This window comes from Chiloscyllium punctatum, chromosome 37 (assembly GCF_047496795.1).
Source record: "Chiloscyllium punctatum isolate Juve2018m chromosome 37, sChiPun1.3, whole genome shotgun sequence".
In the NCBI taxonomy this organism is placed as follows: domain Eukaryota; kingdom Metazoa; phylum Chordata; class Chondrichthyes; order Orectolobiformes; family Hemiscylliidae; genus Chiloscyllium; species Chiloscyllium punctatum.
In genome coordinates this window covers 45,541,615-45,560,628 of record NC_092775.1, presented here as the reverse complement: position 1 = coordinate 45,560,628, position 19,014 = coordinate 45,541,615, and the positions used below count along the sequence as shown (strand labels likewise).

At 41.2% G+C, this 19,014-nt stretch overlaps 1 protein-coding gene across 2 annotated transcripts in view; it reads right to left on the bottom strand.

Moving 5' to 3' along the window:
- The window catches only part of LOC140463072 (protein LKAAEAR1-like), a 50,317-nt gene extending 31,317 nt beyond the window's left edge, over positions 1-19,000 (bottom strand). Inside the window, exon 1 of one of the 2 annotated variants that reach the window (XM_072556743.1) lies at positions 18,910-19,000. The gene's annotated coding sequence lies outside the window, so the exon portion shown is untranslated. Of the gene's footprint in view, positions 1-13,222; positions 13,395-18,909 lie in introns of those variants that run through there. The other variant, XM_072556744.1, reaches the window with a different exon arrangement.
- Between the last annotated feature and the right edge of the window lie 14 nt (positions 19,001-19,014).

The following is a 19,014-nucleotide window of genomic DNA, read 5'->3' as shown; positions in this document are numbered from 1 at the left end:
AACCAACAGCCACTCTCAGACAACAACTCACCAGGACAAAGGACCCGACACCCAGCATGAGCAAAACCAACGTAGTGTACAAAATCCAATGCAAGGACTGCACAAAACACCACATAGGACAAACAGGAAGACAGCTAACGATCCGTATCCATGAACACCAACTAGCTACGAAACGACACGACCAGCTATCCTTAGTAGACACACGCGCAGATGACAAGCAACATGAGTTCGACTGGGACAACACTACTATTATAGGGCAAGCCAAACAGAGAACAGGCAGGGAATTCCTAGAGGCATGGCACTCATCCACAGATTCTATCAACAAACATATCGACCTGTACCCAATATACCGGCCACTGCCGTGGACAGCTGGAACTGACAACCGGAAGTGGAAGAGACCAACCACTATAAATGCCGGAGGAAACATCACAGAAACGTTTCACAGGAGGCTGCCAAGCACTGAGGATGTCACCTAGACAAGGGACGAAATGTCTGCAACACAAATTCCCAGCTCGGCGAACAGAACCACAACATAGTAATGCTTTGAATCAGATGACTCTTTCACAGAACTGAGAGGAGTTAGGAAGTGTGTTTTTAATACTTTTGAGAGAGGTGGAAGAGGAACCAGGGAATAAATGGTTCAATCCACTTATCGAATGCTTTTCCTCATCAGTGCTTCACTTCTTGCTGTAACCACAATGATCACTGAAATGCTGCAACATAGCACTCAGGGACCAGGCTACTCCGCTGGGCTCTTTGCTCAATGTCATTGTGCTAATTTACTCAAAGCCTATCTAGACATTTGCATCATCACTATTTTGCTTTTCTGCATTTTGCTCCCTCAGCCAGAGATACCTGGCTCATTTTATTACTGTCTTGTCCTTCTATTTAGCACAAACATAAAGTCAGGAAGCTTGCTACAGTTGTCAGCACAGCCTTAGTCCAGTCAAGAGGGAAGGTCATCACTCAGGGGATACTTGTTCAGTACATGTACAGTACCCAATACCAGTCCAGGCCTCACTCAGGGCAGTAAGAGACAGCATCCTCTCCGCATAAGGGAACTGGGTTAAATGACAAGAAATACATCACTCATTTTCACTGTTTCTGTCGTACTTTGAGACTTTTTGTTCTTGAAATGAAAGACAGCTATCACAGAAGATGAAAGTGGTCAGCACAGCTCTAATTGTTGGTGCAAGTGGTGAAGTTTCCTGAGTGAGTGAGTTGGCACTGTCAGTTTGAGGTGGGGCAAGGTGAGTGGGGAAGAAATTGCATGCTTTAGTGAGAGTGATAGAGCGTGAGCCTTGGTGGGAGGTGGGTGTACTGTCAGAGATAGAGAGAGCGTGAGGTATCAGAGAGAAATGGTGGCACTAATTCTAGTTGAGTGGAGAAGGACATTGACCTTCTTCTTACAGTGCTGGGCATTCCTACAGATGGCTAACACAGCTTCTGCACAGGTGGCAATCTTAGACAAGGTTGGCATGGTCTGATTCATGGCCTCCACTGTTCATAGTAGGAGGAAGGGGAAGTCCTGCTCATGCACCATCCCATCCAGAGGGATCTCCAGGACACTGCCTGCAAAATGGGGTAAGGACTTCCCCCTGATTGCCAAGTCTGAGGCAAATGTTGGGAACAGTGCAGGGCAGCTCCAGATTGTGCAGGTGTGGGTGCACAACGACCTTTTAAATACGGTGCCAGTGACAGGGTAGCCAGTCAATTGCAGGATCTCCAGTGAATGCTCAGTGAACGGTGCCCAGTAAGATAGGATGGAAATATGGTGTGATTTTCGTCACAACGGCTCAAACAGCAATTAAAGTAGTGAGAGTGGTAAGGCACAGTGAGAAAACATGCTTGGCCATACAATGGGAATCACTCCATCAAACTCATTTAACCAAAATATTGTGAGGTTCTGCTGATGAGAGTGAAACAGAAGGCAAGAGAAGTAACAGGTTGAAAGAGATACTTAGCACGAGAAAAACAAAGGTTGTAATTTCTAGACAGCAATATTAGGTAGAGGGACATTATGTCACAGATAATGTAAACAATTTATTGGAGAGAATTAAGAGGAAGAAATTTGTGAAGAGATGGAAAATGAAATACTTACAGAAACCTGAAGAGAAATGAATGGAGATAACCTTAGGAAAGGCTAGTTGAAAAAATGAGAGGGAGAAAGAGATAATAATGAATAAGTGATATCTGAGTTTATTTCCTTTGAGTTTTACTTGAATGGACAGAGAAATTGGGGAGGTGGAGGGATAGATGCTAAGGGAGAGATTAGTGCAAACAATATCAAGCCAAACAGAGATAAATTTAATGTGAGAAAACACAACTTATCTCCCATACTTCGACCTGCCCAAACTACTACTTCATCTTTCAGATCCTATAAACCCACAGTTCTTCTTCCATGCTAGTGATGTTCTTATTAAGGGGGAATAAATAGGAGTTGGATTAGATCATACAAACCTCATGAGCCTTTCAACACAATTATGGCTGATCATTTGCTTTCACTCTATTTTCCTGTCAATTACCAATATGTTTTGATGCCCTGTTAAGGCCAAAAAATCTGTATGTCTCAATCTTAGATATACTTGATGATGGAGCTAAGGTCTACAGGTGGTCCTCAGGTTGTAAATGGGTTCCATTCTTGAGTATGTGTGCAAGTTGATTTATATGCAAGTTGGAACTCAAAACAGGATAACGTAAAATAGCTGTTCATCAGTACGAGGAAACATTCACCTGTTAGATCTTTAAAATTAATGTTAAGCACATCTCTGTATGGGATCTCATTCATAAGTACGAGCATTCGTAAATCATATGTTCGTAAATCGGGGTCTGACTGTATCAGTTGTGTTCAGTTTTGGGTAAAGTATTCCTTCTACAGGTATTTGCAATTACCCAACTTGGGTAGCACAATTCCAACTGGAAAGGTGTACCTGCATCCCCTCTGCTGCTTTAGGCCATTATGGTCTATGATTGTGCCACGGACTGATATCTAAATCACTACCTTTGGACTGATGGTACAGTATAAATTTATTTTAAATTTACTTCCATAAAGTCAGTTTAAATATATGAGTAATGGTAGGGCATGAGCACCTGGATTACATGCATTACAAGTAGCAGATGGATCTTCTTTGAGTAGATGTGCACAGTCACTGCACTACCATGCCAGTGTTGCTAGAGGTCAAGTTGCATAATTCCCAGGTTGTGTTTAAAATATTGTCGCATCTATGAATAGCAGAGTGCTTTGTAACAAAGGAACAGTTGCTGTACATATGCAGCTGAGTTGGAATCAGAAACAAATTAAATACTGAAGCACACTGAAGCAAAGTGATTCAAATGCAAAATGAAAAGCCAGAGCCTGGCTTGAAATTACATCTGCATTTAGTGCCTCACGTCAATACAAATTTTGAAGCATAAACATATGTGAAGGTTAACAAACAATTCCCTTAACTATTCCAAAATCATTTTTTCTGTGTCATTCAATCATATTCTTGCACTGCTTTCAACGTGTTAGCTATTTTTACGTTCCAAACTGACTAGACTTCTAAATGTCAACATTATAATATGTTTACTTCCAGCATTTCAAATACTGAAATCTATAAACTGGCTAAACCAGAGAATGTGGAATTCTGCCATTATGTTACTTCCACATTTTCACTTCTCCCTTTTGTACTCATTCATAGCCAGGTCTTTTTTTTTCCTGAGGGTATTAAAATTTATTTTAAAATTGTCTCTTTTTTTAAACACACTTTACACAGGATTTCATAGGGTACAGAAATAGACTACTCACTCCAACCAGTTCTTTCCATTTTTATGCTCTTCTCAAGGTCTCTCCCATTTTTTCCCTCACCTAAACCTGCCATTGCAACCATCTATTCCCTTCTCCAAATGTTTAGCTAGTTTCCTCTTAAATACAGCGATAATAGTTGCTTGAACCACTCATTGTATTTAATAAGATCCTCATCCTTCCAACTCTGGGTAAAGAAGTTTCTTCTGAAATCATGATTGGATTTCTTGGTGACTAACTTATATCAATTTTCTTGAATATATGTTCCTCCCACAAGAGAGGAAACATCTTTTGATAAGATCTGTAGTTCCGGTTGAGGTTCTGGATGTAGGTTTGCTCGCTGAGCTGGAATGTTTGTTTTTAGATGTTTCATCACCCTACTTGGTAACATGATCATTGAGCCTCCAGTGAAGCTTATTTGGTCATTCCAGAGTCTTTTATCAAAAGAAGGAGATCCACAGTGTTAGTCCATTCCTGCACCCACATAATTTCTGGTATCATTCAGAAAATCTTATTTGCAGCCTCTTCTGTGCCTCTTTCTTGAAGATAATGCGGTGACCAGAACCAGGTACTGTACTCTTAATTGTGGTCCAACCAAGGTTCTGTATAGGTTGAGCATAACTTCCATATCAATCAATCATAACCTTCCAGAAATAAAGTCTAGTTTGCTTTTGCCATGGCCTCGCTAAATGAGTTATGCAACCTTTAGGCATTGGTACTTATACTCTAAAATCCCTATATTCCTCTACCCCATCTAGACTTTCACCTTTTAACCAATAAGTGACTGACCTCTTCCTTCCACCGACATGTACTAATATACAATCATTTGCACATTCTGGAAGTTTATTGGCTGCTAGCAACTACTACGCTCTCCTGAGTATTGACTAACCACACCACCCCAACAATTGGGGTCAGCTGAAAATTTGGAAATTGGGTTTTTGATTGTAGCGTATCACTTCTCAGCTTCAGACACTCTTATTCCTACATTCTTGTTGCCATGAATGCATTGGGTATTGAACACTGCTGATTTACAGTTACCATCTATTTATTCTCTCACTAACAAATACATAATTCACATGGTTGTCTGGGCTGCCCACTCATTAGTCATTATTTCCCATTATCATATTTCTGTGGAAGTAAAATGGGCAGAATTATTTGGAATAGAATTTATACAATTTATCAAAAAAAAGTTCACTTTGTGCGTAAGTGTGAATTTGCATCCAAAACAACGCTGGTACGATTATAGTTCAAATTTCTTGTAAAAGTCACAAACATAAAAGTGACATTAATACTATATTCAACAATTTAATATAGTTTCATTGATTGTAGTATTGGTTTCTTAGTATTTTTAAAAAACCTGAGTGGGGCCTGATCTGTGTGATGTAATCTTTCCGACTGATTCAACATTCACTGACACAAATACAAATACTTTGGGGCAGAACCGATTCATATTTAAAATTCCCTGAGTTCCCTAGGCTGTGTTGTTTGCATGAGCAAAAATTGAACCCTTACATATCCTTGACAGTAATGATTATAGAACTTGAGAAAACTAGCCTTAAATTTTTTATTCATGTTGTAACATAACTGAAACAGCTTTTTCAGGAACTATAACTGGGAGGACATATGCCCAAGCAATTGGCTCAATGTTTTTTAAACTTCTGTTACTAATGGTTCCTTAGTTAAAATAGAAATAATGATATTGGACATAAATATTATATAGGACTTGCTGTGATTGTTGATATTGTATTGCAGAAAAGGGCTTTTATTTAGTTATATAGATAAGTGCCTCTTATTTATTATTTGAGAATCAGCCTAAAAATTATTTGCACTTTAATAAATTCTCCATAAATTATTCTCAGGGAATTAAAGGTTATGGGGAGAAGGCAGGAGAATGGGTTGAGAAACATTTCAGCCATGATCGAATGGCAGAGTAGACTTGATAGTCCGGATGACCTAATCCTGCTCATACGGTCTTTTGATCTAACCAATCTCTAGAGAATACAATCAGACATGATTGTATGATTCAATTGATGATAAATGAATGAAATATTTGTTATTACAATATTGCTAAGAAGAAATGGCAGATCATGATGAAAATACTTGCAAGTGTATCTTGAAATTGAATTTTCTTCTCATAACATTGATAATTTAGTATAATTATAACAGAAGTAATAACAGGCTGAGATTAATAAAACGAAAACATTAGTGTTAGATTCATACTCTGATATCTCTTAAGGGTAATAGTTTCTTTAAATAGTCGTCATGGGTCCTGTCCTTGAACAATTACAGTGTTTATCTTATTGAAGGACCCGCAATATGTTAGGAGGAAATTACAGACTTTCAAACCCAGTGACAATGAAGGAATATGCTTTCATTGTAAATTGAAGTGACTTATGAGTCAGAAGTAAACTCGTAAGAAGTGAAGAAGGTTATTTAAGATTTCATAGAGATCTTGATCAATTGGATGAATTGGCTGGGGAGTGACATATGGAGTTCAGTTTGGATAAATGTGAGGTAGACAGGATTTACATGTATTCGGAAAGGCAAGGACCAATTAGGGATAGTTAACATGGCTTTGTGCTTGGGAAAACATGTATCACTAACTTGATGGAATGTTTTGAAGTCATAACTCAAAGGATTGATGAGGGCAGAGTGGTGGACATGATCTACATGGACTTCAGTAAGGCATTCAACAAGGTTCCTCATTGCAGACTGGTTAGCTAGGTTTGATCACATGGAATACAGGGAGAACTAGCCATTTGGATATAAAACTGGCTTGAGGGTAGGTGATAGAGGGTGGTGGTGAAGGGTTGCTTTTCAGACTGGAAGCCTGTGATCACCGGTGTGTCACAAGGATCGGTGCTGGGTCCACTACTTGTCATCATTTATATAAATGATTTGGATATGAACAAAGGACATATAGTTAATAAGTTTGCAAATGATACCAAAATTGGGGGTGTAGTGGACAGTGAAGAAGGTTACCTTGGATTACAATGGGATCTTGATCAGATGGGCCAATAGGCTAAGGAGTGGCAGATGGAGTTTAATTTAGATAAATGTGAGGTGCTGCATTTTGGAAAGGCAAATCAGGGCAGGAATTATACACTGAATGGTAAGGCCTTGGGAAGTGTGGCTGACCAAAGAGACGTAAGGGTACAAGTTCATAGTTCTTTGGAAGTGGAATTGCAGGTAAATATGCTGTCCTTTATTGGTCAGAGCATGGAGTATAGGACTTGAGAGATCATGTTGTGGCTGTACTTGACATTGGTTAGCCCACCTTTGGAAATATTGCACACAAATCTGGTCTCCCTCCTATCGGAAGGATGTTGTGAAACTTGAAAGGGTTCAGAAAAGATTTACAAGGCTGTTGCCAGAGTTGGGTTTGAGCTATAGGCAGAGGCTGAATAGGCTGGGGCTGTTTTCCCTGGAGCATCAGAGGCTATGGGGTGACCTCGTAGAGGTTTATAACATCATGAGGGGTGTAAATATGGTAGACAAGGTGGGGGAGTCCAAAACGAGAGTGCATATGTTTACAGTGAGAAGGGAAACATTTAAAAAGGACCTAAGGGGCAACATTTTCATACATAGTGTGGTCCATATATGGAATGACTTGCCAGAGGAAATGTTGGAAAATGGTATAATTATGAAATTTAAAAGGCATCTGGATGGGTATATTCGCTGGAAGGGTTTAGAGGGATATGAGCAAAGTGCTGGCAAATGGGACTCGAGTCATTGAGATGTACAGCATGGAAATAGACCCTTCGGTCCAACTCATCCCATGCCGATCAGATATCCTAACCTAATCTAGTTCCATTTGTCAGCAGTTGGCCCATGTCCCTATAAACTCTTCCTATTCATATATGCATCCAGATGCCTTTTAAATGCTGCAATTAAACCAGCCTCCACCACTTCCTCTGGCAAGTCCTGTTCTAATTTGCTTTTCCAAAATGCAGTACCTCACATGTTTCTAAATTAAACTCCATCTGCCACTCAGCCCATTGGCCCAACCAATCAAGATCCCATTGTACTCTGAGGTAATCTTCTTCACTGTCCACTACACCTCCAATTTTGGTGTCATCTGCAAACTTACTTCCTATGTTCACATGCATTTATATATAAATGACAAAAAGGAGTGGACCCAGCACCGAACCTTGTGCACTCCATTGGTCACAGGCCTCCAAGCTGAAAAACAACCCTCCACCACCATCCTCTGTCTTCTACCTTCGAGCCAGTTATTATCTAAATGTTTCCTTGTATTCAATGACATCTAACCTAGCTAATTAGTCTCCCATAGGGAATCTTGTCAAATGCATTACTGAAGTCCATAAAAGATCACATCCATCACTCTGCCCTCATTAATCCTCTTTGTTACTTCTTCAAGATCTCAACCAAGTTTGTGAGACATGATTTCCTATGCACAAAGCCCTGTTGACTATCCCTAATCAGTCCCTGCCTTTCCACATAAATGTAAATCCTGTCCCTCAGAACTCCCTCCAACTTGTTCACTATCGATATCAGACTCATCAGTCTATCGTTCCCTGGCATGTCCTTACCATCCTTCTTTAAAAGTGGTGCCACATTAGCCAACTTCCAGTCTTCCGGCAGCTCACCTGTGACTATTGATGATACAAATATCTCATCAAGGGGCCAAGCCATCACTTCCCTAGTTTCCCACAGAGTTCTAGAGTACACCTGATCAGGCCCTGGTGATTTATCCATTTTTATGTGTTTCAAGACATCCAGGACCTCCTCCTCTGCATTATGGACATTTTTCAAGATGTCACCATCTATTTCTCCATATTCTTTTCCACAGTAAACACTGATGCAAAATATTCATTTAGTATCTCTCCTATCTCCTGCGGCGGTACATACAGGCCACCTTGCTGATTTTTAAGGTGCCCTATTCTCTTCCTTGTTACCCTTTTGTCCTTAATGTATTTATAAAAACTCTTTGGATTCTCCTTTACTCCATTTGCCAAAGCTACCTCATGTCCCCTTTTTGCCCTCCTTATTTGCCTCTTAAGTATACTCTACTGCCTTTATACTCTAAGGATTCACTTGATCTATCCTGTCTGCACCTTGACACATGCTTCCTTCTTTTTCTTAACCAATCCCTCAATTTCTTTAGTCATTCAGCATTCCCTACACCTACCAGCCTTTCCTTTCACCCTAACAGGAATATACTGTCTCTGGACTCTCATTATCTCATTTCTGAAGGCTTCCCATGTTCCAGCCATCTCTTTACCTGTGAACGTCTGCCCCCAATCAGCTTTTGAAAGTTCTTGCCTAATAATGTCAAAATTAGCCTTCCTCCAATTTAGAACTTCAACTTTTAGATCTGGTCTATCGTTTTCCATAATTATTTTAAAGCTAATAGAATTATAGTCGCTGGCCCCAAAGTGCTCCCCCACTGACACCTCACACACCTGCCCTCCCTTATTTCCCAAGAGTAGGTCATGTTTTGCACCTTCTCTAGTAGGAACATCTACATACTGAATCAGAAAATTGTCTTGTACACATTTAACAAATTCTTCTTCATCTAACCCCTTAACACTATGGTAGTCCCAGTCTATGTTTGGAAAGTTAAAATCTCCTACCATCACCATTCTATTATTCTTACAAATAACTGAAATCTCCTGACAAGATTGCTTCTCAATTTCCCTCTGACTAATCGGGGGTATATAATACAATCCCAATAAGGTGATCATCCCTCTCTTATTTCTCATTTCCACCCAAATAATTTCCCTGAATGTATTTCTGGGAACATCCTCTCTAAATACAGCAGTAATGCTATCCCTTACTAAAAAAAACACTGCTCCCCCACCTCTTTTGCACCCTTTTCTATCCTTCCTGTAGCATTTGTATCCTAGAACATTAAACTGCCAGTCCTGTCCATTCCTGAGCCATGATTCTGGAATTGCTATTATATCCCAGACCCATGTTCCTAACCACGCCCTGAGTTCATCAGTCTTCCCTGTTAGGCCTCTTGCATTGAAGTAAATGCAGTTTAATTTATCAGTCCTACCTTGTTCTGTGCTTTGCTCCTGCCCGCCCTAACTGTTTGTCTCACCCCTTTCCAACTGATCCAGTCTCAGATTGATCTCTTTCCTCACAAGCTCCCTGGGTCCCACCACCAATCCCCTCCCCCCCTCCCCCCCCCCCCAACACCCCCCTCATCCCCCACCCACCCCACCAGTTTAAATCCTTCCTAGCAGCTCGAGCAAATCTCCCTGCCAGTATATTAGTCCCCTTCCAATTCACGTGCAATCCATCCTTCTTGTACAGGTCACTTCTACTCAGAAGAGACTCCAATGATCCAAAAATGTGAACTTTTCTCCCATGCACCAGCTCTTCAGCCACACATTCATCTGCTGTATCCTCCTATTACTCCCCTCACTAGCTTGTAGCACTGGGAGAAATCCAGATATTACTACCCTCAAAAATTCCTTTTTAAATTCCTGTCTAACTTTCTACATTCTCACTTCAGAGTCTCATCCTTTTCTTTTCCTATTTGTTGGTTCCAATGACCTCCTGTTTGTCCCTCTCCCCTTTGAGAACATTCTGCACTCCCTCAGATATCGTTGATCCTGGCATCAGGGAGGCAATACACCATTCTGATTTTTCACTGCTAGCTGCAGAAACATCTGTGCCTCTGACTAGACAGTCCCCTGTCACAATTGATTGCTTGGAACCCGACATACCCTTCATTACATTAGAGGCTGTCTCGATACCAGAAACTTGGCTGTTTGTGCTATATTCTCCTGAGAGTCCATCACCCCCTACATTTTCCAAAACAGCATACTTGTTTGAAATGGGAATAGCCATAGGAGAGTCCTGGATTAGTGGTGCTGGAAGAGCACAGCAGTTCAGGCAGCATCCAACGAGCAGCGAAATCGACGTTTCGGGCAAAAGCCCTTCATCAGGAATAAAGGCAGTGAGCCTGAAGCGTGGAGAGATGATGAAGGGCTTCTGCCCGAAACGTCGATTTCGCTGTTCGTTGGATGCTGCCTGAACTGCTGTGCTCTTCCAGCACCACTAATCCAGTATTTGCTTTCCAGCATCTGCAGTCATTGTTTTTACCTCATAGGAGAATCCTGCACTACCTGCCAACCTCTCCTACCTTTCCTGGCTTCTATCTGCGGCTTTTCTCCCTTTCTATAACAGCCATCCATCACACTTCCTGGTTCTTGTAAATTCCTCTTTGCCTCTAACTGTCGTTTCAACCGATCCATTCGATCTTTTAGGATTCGCAACCAAAGACACTTCCTGCAGACATAATCCTCAGTAACATGTAAACTCCCCCTGAACTCCCAAATCTGACAGGAAGAGCATATCACTCTAGTAAAGGCCATCTTTGGTCCTTCACAATCTACAGACCCAGAAAATAACGCCGTCGTTTTGCTCTAAAAAACAAGTGCTCCGGCCTAACTTAGTACTTACGGTTTATATTTTTAAAATTTAATCAAAAGACAGATTTCAATAAAACATATAAACAAGAAAGAACCCACTCTACTCACTACTGTAGATTTACAGCAAAGCTACATGTTAAAGAATATTCCTGTGCTGTGAGCTGTCCTACACAGGTTCCTCCAAGATCAGTTGTGAATTTTGCTGTTTGTTAAGTTTTCCTAGACACACTCCAATGTCCAGAGATACATGAATTCAAACAGTAAAGGCAGTAACTGCACAGGTTCGCTGCTGTGTCAGTTAGCAGTGAAAGTTTCTTTCTCCGTCTCTCTCCTTCACTGACCATGTGCTGCCTACTTTCTGTCCTTCTCCCTTTTAAAAATGCCGTTTGTTTTGATTCTTTTCCCCCAAAGTTCCAAAACAATGAAACAGCATATAAAACAGTAATTGCTGCTCCTGGAATTCGAGGAAATTGCCTCCAATACCTAAAATACCTCAAAAGAGGAGCAGCTCTTACAGCCATAATCTTTTCCTATCCGCCATCTTGAATTAATTTAGGATATCTAGTCAGAATGGAAGAGTTGGGCTGAAGGGTCTGTTTATGTGCTATATATCTCTATAATTCTTGCATTTTGATAGAACAAACAAGGGCAGGACTTATACAATTAATGATAGGGACCTAGGTGGTGTTGTAGAACAAGGAGACCTAAGGGTTCAGGTACATAGTTCTTTAAAATTTGCGTGACAGGTTGATAGGGTGGTTAAGAAGGCATTTAGCATGCTTGCCTTCATTGATCAGATCCTTGTGTATAGGAGTTGGGTCGTTATGTTGAAGCTATATAGGACATTGGTGAGGCCTCATCTGGAGTACTGCTATAGGAAGGTCATTATTAAATTGGAAAGATTTACCAGGATGTTGCCAGAAATGCAAGGTTTGAGTTATAATATAACAAAGGCTGGATAGGCTGGGACTTTTTCCACTGGAGCATAGGAGGTTAATGGTTGACCTCATAGAGGTTTACAACATCATGATGGGCATAGATAAGGTGAATAGTAAGGGTCTTTTCCCTAAGGTGGAGGAGTTCATAACTAGGGGGCATAATGAATTGAATTGCATTTATTGTCATGTGTACTGAGGCACAGTGAAAAGCTTGTCTTGAGAGCAGTGGAGGCAGATCGCATAGTTAAGTAGCATAGATAAGTAAATAATAGGTAAACAGCGGCAGTGCAGGTTTATAGCTCCTTGAAAGTGGAGTCGCAGGTGTTTAGGATAGTGAAGAAAGCATTTGGTATGCTATCCTTTATTGTCAGAGTATTGAGTCCAGGAGCTGAGAGGTCATGTTGCGGCTGTACAGGACATTGGTTAGGCCACTGTTGGAATATTGTGTGCAATTCTGGTCTCCTTCCTATCAGAAAGATGTTGTGAAACTTGAAAAGGTTCAGAAAAGATTTCCAAGGATGTTGCCAGGGTTGAAGGATCTGAGCTACAGGGAGAGGCTGAACAGGCTGGGGCTGTTTTCCCTGGAGCGCTGGAGGCTGAGGGGTGACCTTATAGAGGTTTACAAAGTTATGAGGGGCATGGGTAGGATAAATGGACAAAGTCTTTTCCCTGGGGTCAGGGAGTCCAGAACTAGAGGGCATAGGTTTAGGGTGAGAGGGGAAAGATATAAAAGAGACCTAAGGGGCAACTTTTTCACGCAGAGGGTGGTACGTGTATGGAATGAGCTGCCAGAGGATGTGGTGGAGGCTGGTACAAAACAACATTTAAGAGGCATGTGGATGGGTACATGAATAGGAAGGGTTTGGAGGGATATGGGCCAGGTGCTGGCAGGTGGGACTAGATTGGGTTGGGATATCTGGTCGGCATGGACCGAAGGGTCAGTTTTCATGCTGTACATCTCTATGACTCTAAAAACAAAAACACAGAGCCAGGCAAATGTTAAAGAGTTTGTGAGTTCATTCAGTATTCTAACAACAGTAGGGTAGAAACTGTTTCAAAACCGGCTGATACATGTGTTCAGGCTTCTGTACCTTCTCCCCGATGGTAGAGGTTGTAGAAAACTTTTGCCAGGGTGGAAAGGATCTTTGAGAATGCTGGTGACCTTTCCTTGACAGCGGGCCTGGGAGATGGATTCTATCGATGGGAGGTTGGCCTTTGTGCTTGTCCGGGCCGAGTTCACCACTCTCTGTAACTGTCTCCGATCTTGAAAGGTACAGTGCCATAAGGTGAGAGGAAATAGTTTTAAAAGGGAGATGAGAAGCTACTTCTTTTTTTAAAGTACAGAATGTCTCATATGTGAAAATGAACTGCCAGAGGAAGTGATAGATGCAGTTACAATATTTAAAAGACATTTGGATAAATACACAAATAGGAAAGGTTTGGAGGAATATGGGCTAAATGTAGGCAAGTGGGACTCATTTAATTTAGGAATATGGTCTACATGCACTAGTTGGATCGAAGGATTTGTTTCCATGCTGTATGATTCTCTGAAGGCATATTCACAACATTGCTGTTCCTGTGTCCTTTGAGGAGTAAATCGTGGAGCTAGGGAGTATGTTTGAAGTAATCTTATGGCAATACATCCTGGAGAGTATGGGCACAGTAGAATTGGAACTGAATTCAATGGCAAGGGCACTAATTGTACTGACATTTTGTTCCTTGACTTGTTGAGTGTTTACTCAATGAGGCAAACGTGGGTATTCCATCACAATTCTGATTTGTGTTTTACATTGGTTGAGTGTCACTAGTCGAACTGTAGCAAGCTTTTTCCTTGCTTTTGTAGCTAAAGTGTTAATATGGCTGCTATTCAATGAATGTTGATAGTGGCGAAATTTGGTGATAATGATGTCACTCCCTGAAGGTCAGGCAGAAAGATTTGGGTCTTATTATGGAGATGATCATTGTCTGGAACCTATATGGGGAAAATATTAAGTTACTTGTCAGCCCACCTTGAATATTACCCAGACATGGTCTGTAAGGTAACATAGACCATTATAATTTTGGAGAAGTGGTGAAGAAAGCTGATTGTCAGCAAACAGTTCCACACTGGCTTTCTGACAGAACTCAAGTTATTTAAGTTGAAAATGGTTACATCAAGGATATTGCCCTGAAATCATCCTGCAACATTGCCACACAGTTGTAAAGATTCTCCCCTACAACTAAGACCATTTTTTTATATATCTAAAATAACTCCAGTCACTTGAGCCTTCATCTTTGTTCTGTCTGGCATACAGAAGTGGAATAAGCAGAATTAACTGGATGCTATCATGGTGAAATCCTCAAGAGAAAAATGCACAGAATTGCTCACATCGAAGACAATGCAAGTGAGGTCAGGCAGAGGCAGCAAGTACAATTAGGAGAGGTCTTGCCAGGAGTTTGGGATAGCACTTTTGCTGCTTTTGGTTCCATATCCAATAAGTATTTTACTTTCTTTGTTGCAGGTAATTGTTTCCCTATGTGCAGACCTATGACAAGTGACAGTTAGATTTTGTTTGGGACCAGATTTACATCATATGACACCGACATGCACTTCTTAAATGATGATCCTGCTGCGGTCTGTATTTAGTCTAATCTGTCATCAACAAACAATGTTAAAACTGTGCTTTGACAGGAATGAAGTAGAAAATTTCAACTGCTTTTCACCTGAGCAGGTGAAAATTGTCCAAAGTTTATTCTTTCAGCCATGGCCACATCAGTAGCATTTTCACCTGAGTCACAAGTATATGGGCCAAGACACTCCGAGATGTAAGCACAAAAGTCAAAACTAAAATTTTAGTGCAACATTCCCTCAGTATGATGCTACCAACATTTTATTTTCCAGATGAAATATTAGATAAAGGACCTGTCTGTCCTCTCAGGTGGCACTATTTTGAAGAAGAGAAATGGAGATATCCTCAGTATATTAGACAATTCTACAAACATCACAAAAAATAGATAACCTGCTGTTGGGAGCTTGTTGGACACAAACTGGCTCCCATATTTTCAATTTTGCAACAGTAACTTCATGTCAAAAATATCAGTTACAAAGTGTGACCTTAATATTTTTTTAAAAATAAAATGTCTTTAAACCCAATTCTGCTAAGCAGTTACAAAAAAAACAAACTCTTGGAGAAACTCAGCAGGTCCAGCAACATCTGTTGAGAGAAAGCAGAGTTAACATCGAGTCCAAAGACCCTTCAACAAATTGCTGCAGAAATTGCAAAAAAAAATGGCTGGAGAAACTCGGCAGGTTTCAGTTCTGGAGAGGGGTCATTGGACCTGACGTTAACTCTGCTTTCTCTCTACAGATGTTACTAGACCTGCTGAGTTTCTCCAGCAATTTGTTTTTGCAATTTCTGCAGCAGTTTCTGTTTTTGTATCAGAACTCCTGTCAGGGTGAAAGGGAAGGCTGGTAGGTACAGAGAATGCTGGATGACTAAAGAAATTGAGGGTTTGGTTAAGAAAAAGAAGGAAGCATATGTCAGGTATAGACAGGATAGATCGAGTAAATCCTTAGAAGAGTATGAATGAAATAGGAGTATACTTAAGAGGGAAATCAGGAGGGCAAAAGGGGGACATGAGATAGCTTTGGCAAATAGAATTAAGGAGAATCCAAAGGGTTTTTACAAATATATTAAGGACAAAAAGGTAACTAGGGAGAGAATAGGGGCCCTCAAAGATCAGCAAGGCGGCCTTTGTGTGGAGCCACAGAAAATGGGGGAGATACTAAATGAATATTTTGGATTAGTATTTACTGTGGAAAAGGATATGCAAGAAAAAGACTGTAGGGAAATAGATGGTGACATCTTGCAAAATGTCCAGATTATAGAGGAGGAAGTGCTGGATGTCTTTAAACGGTTAAAGGTGGATAAATTCCCAGGACCTGATCAGGTGTACCCAAAAACTCTGTGGGAAGCTGGAGAAGTGATTGCTGGGCTTCTTGCTGAGATATTTGAATCATCGATAGTCACAGGTGAGGTGCCGGAAGACTGGAGGTTGGCAAGCATGGTGCCACTGTTTAAGAAGGGCGGTAAAAACAAGCCAGGGAACTATAGGCCGTGAGCCTGACGTCAGTGGTGGGCACGTTGTTGGAGGGAATCCTGAGGGACAGGATTTACATGTATTTGGAAAGGCAAGGACTGATTAGGGTTAGTCAACATGGCTTTGTGCGTGGGAAATCATGTCTCACAAACTTGATTGAGATTTTTGAAGAAGTAACAAAGAAGATTGATGAGGGCAAAGCAGTAGATATGATTTATATGGACTTCAGTAAGGTGTTCGACAAGGTTCCTCTTGGGAGACTGATATGCAACGTTAGATCTCGTGGAATACAGGGAGAACTAGCCATTTGGATACAGAACTGGCTCAAAAGTAGAAGACAGAGGGTGGTGGTAGAGGGTTGTTTTTCAGACTGGAGGCCTGTGACCAGTGGAATGCCACAAGGATCAGTGCTGGGTCCTCTACTTTTTGTCATTTACATAAATGATTTGGATCAAGCATGAGAGGTACAGTTAGTAAGTTTGCAGATGACACCAAAATTGGAGGTGTAATGGACAGCGAAGAGGGTTCCCTCAGATTACAACAGGATCTTGACCAGATGGGCCAATGCGCTGAGAAGTGGCAGATGGAGTTTAATTCAGATAAAGGCGAGGTGCTGCACTCTGAGAAAGCAAATCTTAGCAGGACTTATAACACTTAATGGTAAGGTCCTAGGGAGTGTTGCTGAACAAAGAGACCTTGGAGTGCAGATTCATAGCTCCTTGAAAGTGGAGTCGCAGGTAGATAGGATAGTGAAAAGGCGTTTGATATGCTTTCCTTTATTGGTCAGAGTATTGAGTACAGGAGTCGGGAGGTCATGTTGCAGCTGTTACAGGACATTGGTTAGGCCACTGTTAGAATATTGCGTGCAATTCTGGTCTCCTTCCTATCAGAAAGATGTTATGAAACTTGAAAGGGTTCAGAAAAGATTTCCAAGGATGTTGCCAGGGTTGGAGGATTTGAGCTATAGGGAGAGGCTGAACAGGCTGGGGCTGTTTTCCCTGGAGCGTCGGAGGCTGAGGGGTGACCTTATAGAGGTTTACAAAGTTATGAGGGGCATGGATAGGATAAATAGACAATTGCAATATTTAAGAGGCATGTGGATGGGTATATGAATAGGTAGGGTTTGGAGAGATATGGGCCGGGTGCTGGCAGGTGGGACTAGATTGGGTTGGGATTTCTGGTCGGCATGGACCGAAGGGTCTGTTTCCATGCTGTACATCTCTATGACTCTATAACTCCAACATTTGTTTGTCGTTTTAGTTTACAGGTGACTATTTTGGTACATTACTCAATTCAATATTGAACTTTTGCAGTTTGAAAAGGGGAGAGTAATTGTAAAGATAAATTAAAAATAACAGAATCAAAACCTGTCAGTAGTTCGACCCTGAAATGTAATTAGTTAGCTGTAGAAAAGACTGATTTTATTTTACATTCTCATCTGTATTACTCATTACCGTGCTACACGTGGCAGTGTGAAACATTTTCGTTTAACTAATTTTTTGAACATCTGAATTTCTTCTGTCGCGCTCCCATTGTAAACAAACGAAATGTGATAGAGGATTGTTAAAATAGGATCCTTCTACAATACACATGGTTTTAAGGTACAGGTACTAACCAATTAAACGAGGTCTAAGCAAGTGAATACATTAAATGTGTTCAACTGCTTCTCATAAGTAAATGCAATAAACTCAGATCAAGTGGCTTCTCGCGAATAAATTAATATAAAACAAAAGGAAAACGCAATCAACTGAACTGAAGTATGTAACTCGATGTGAAATTCAACATCAGCAACTAGAAGGATTTTCAGACAACTCCAACCTACAATCTCAACAGGTTAAGACTACCTCACCAGGCTTCCCAACCCCTCACAACTGAAGGGTCCTTTTCCTCACAACTCCACGTACCTCAGTTCTGCTCACCATTTGTAATTGTTGTTTGTAAAGTTTCCATCAGGCTCTTCAGAATCTTTATCCTGTGCCCCCTACTCTGAGCTGTTATGCCATGATAGCACTTTCCCAGTACAATCACAAATCTGGGTCTACATCTGGATGAATACAATGGCGATGGGGACCCTACTTTGCTTAACTTTACTTTCTCTCCACAAGTGCTGCCTGACCTGCTGAGTTTTCCCCCAGCAACTCATGTTATGGAAAACTCAAGAGGGGGTCAGCGTGATTCAGATATTACAACGAGAAAATATGACAAATAAAGAAACGAAAATAATGGAAGGGAAGACAACAGGACATAATAAAAACTAAACAGGGAACCAGAAAGAGACAGTCAGAGGAACAGAATTGTAATTTAGTTTGAGACAACGCCTGATACTAAGACATTGTTGGGGAATGTAGAGAGCAATATTGAAAGGTTGTATGACCCAGAAAATGGTAATCAGAATATGATCGAAAAGAAATGTAAGTGCTCAGTTGTGATCACTGACTTGTGTTCTCTCCTGGCGTTTTTCCCCGTTTGAATGTACTATCGGGCTGTATAATGATGCGGCCAAGTCCAACCCTGCGGGAGGGCTCGGCCTGTGGGGCTGTGTCCTGATCACCCTTTACAAAGGAGCTGCCAGGCTGAAGCGGGTTACCATCTGGATTCCCACCCCTCTCCTGGTCTCCCCTCCTCTTCCCAGCGACACGCTGCATCCCCCTCTGCCGCAAAACCCTCATCATTCCTCAGCGTTAACAATCACACTCACCCTTGCAGCTGAACTTGCAGGAGGCAGCACCTCGGCTCACGCTTGGAACATGTTTTTCAGGAAACCCAAACAAACGTCGCTATGGTAACTGCCGACGGGTTTTCT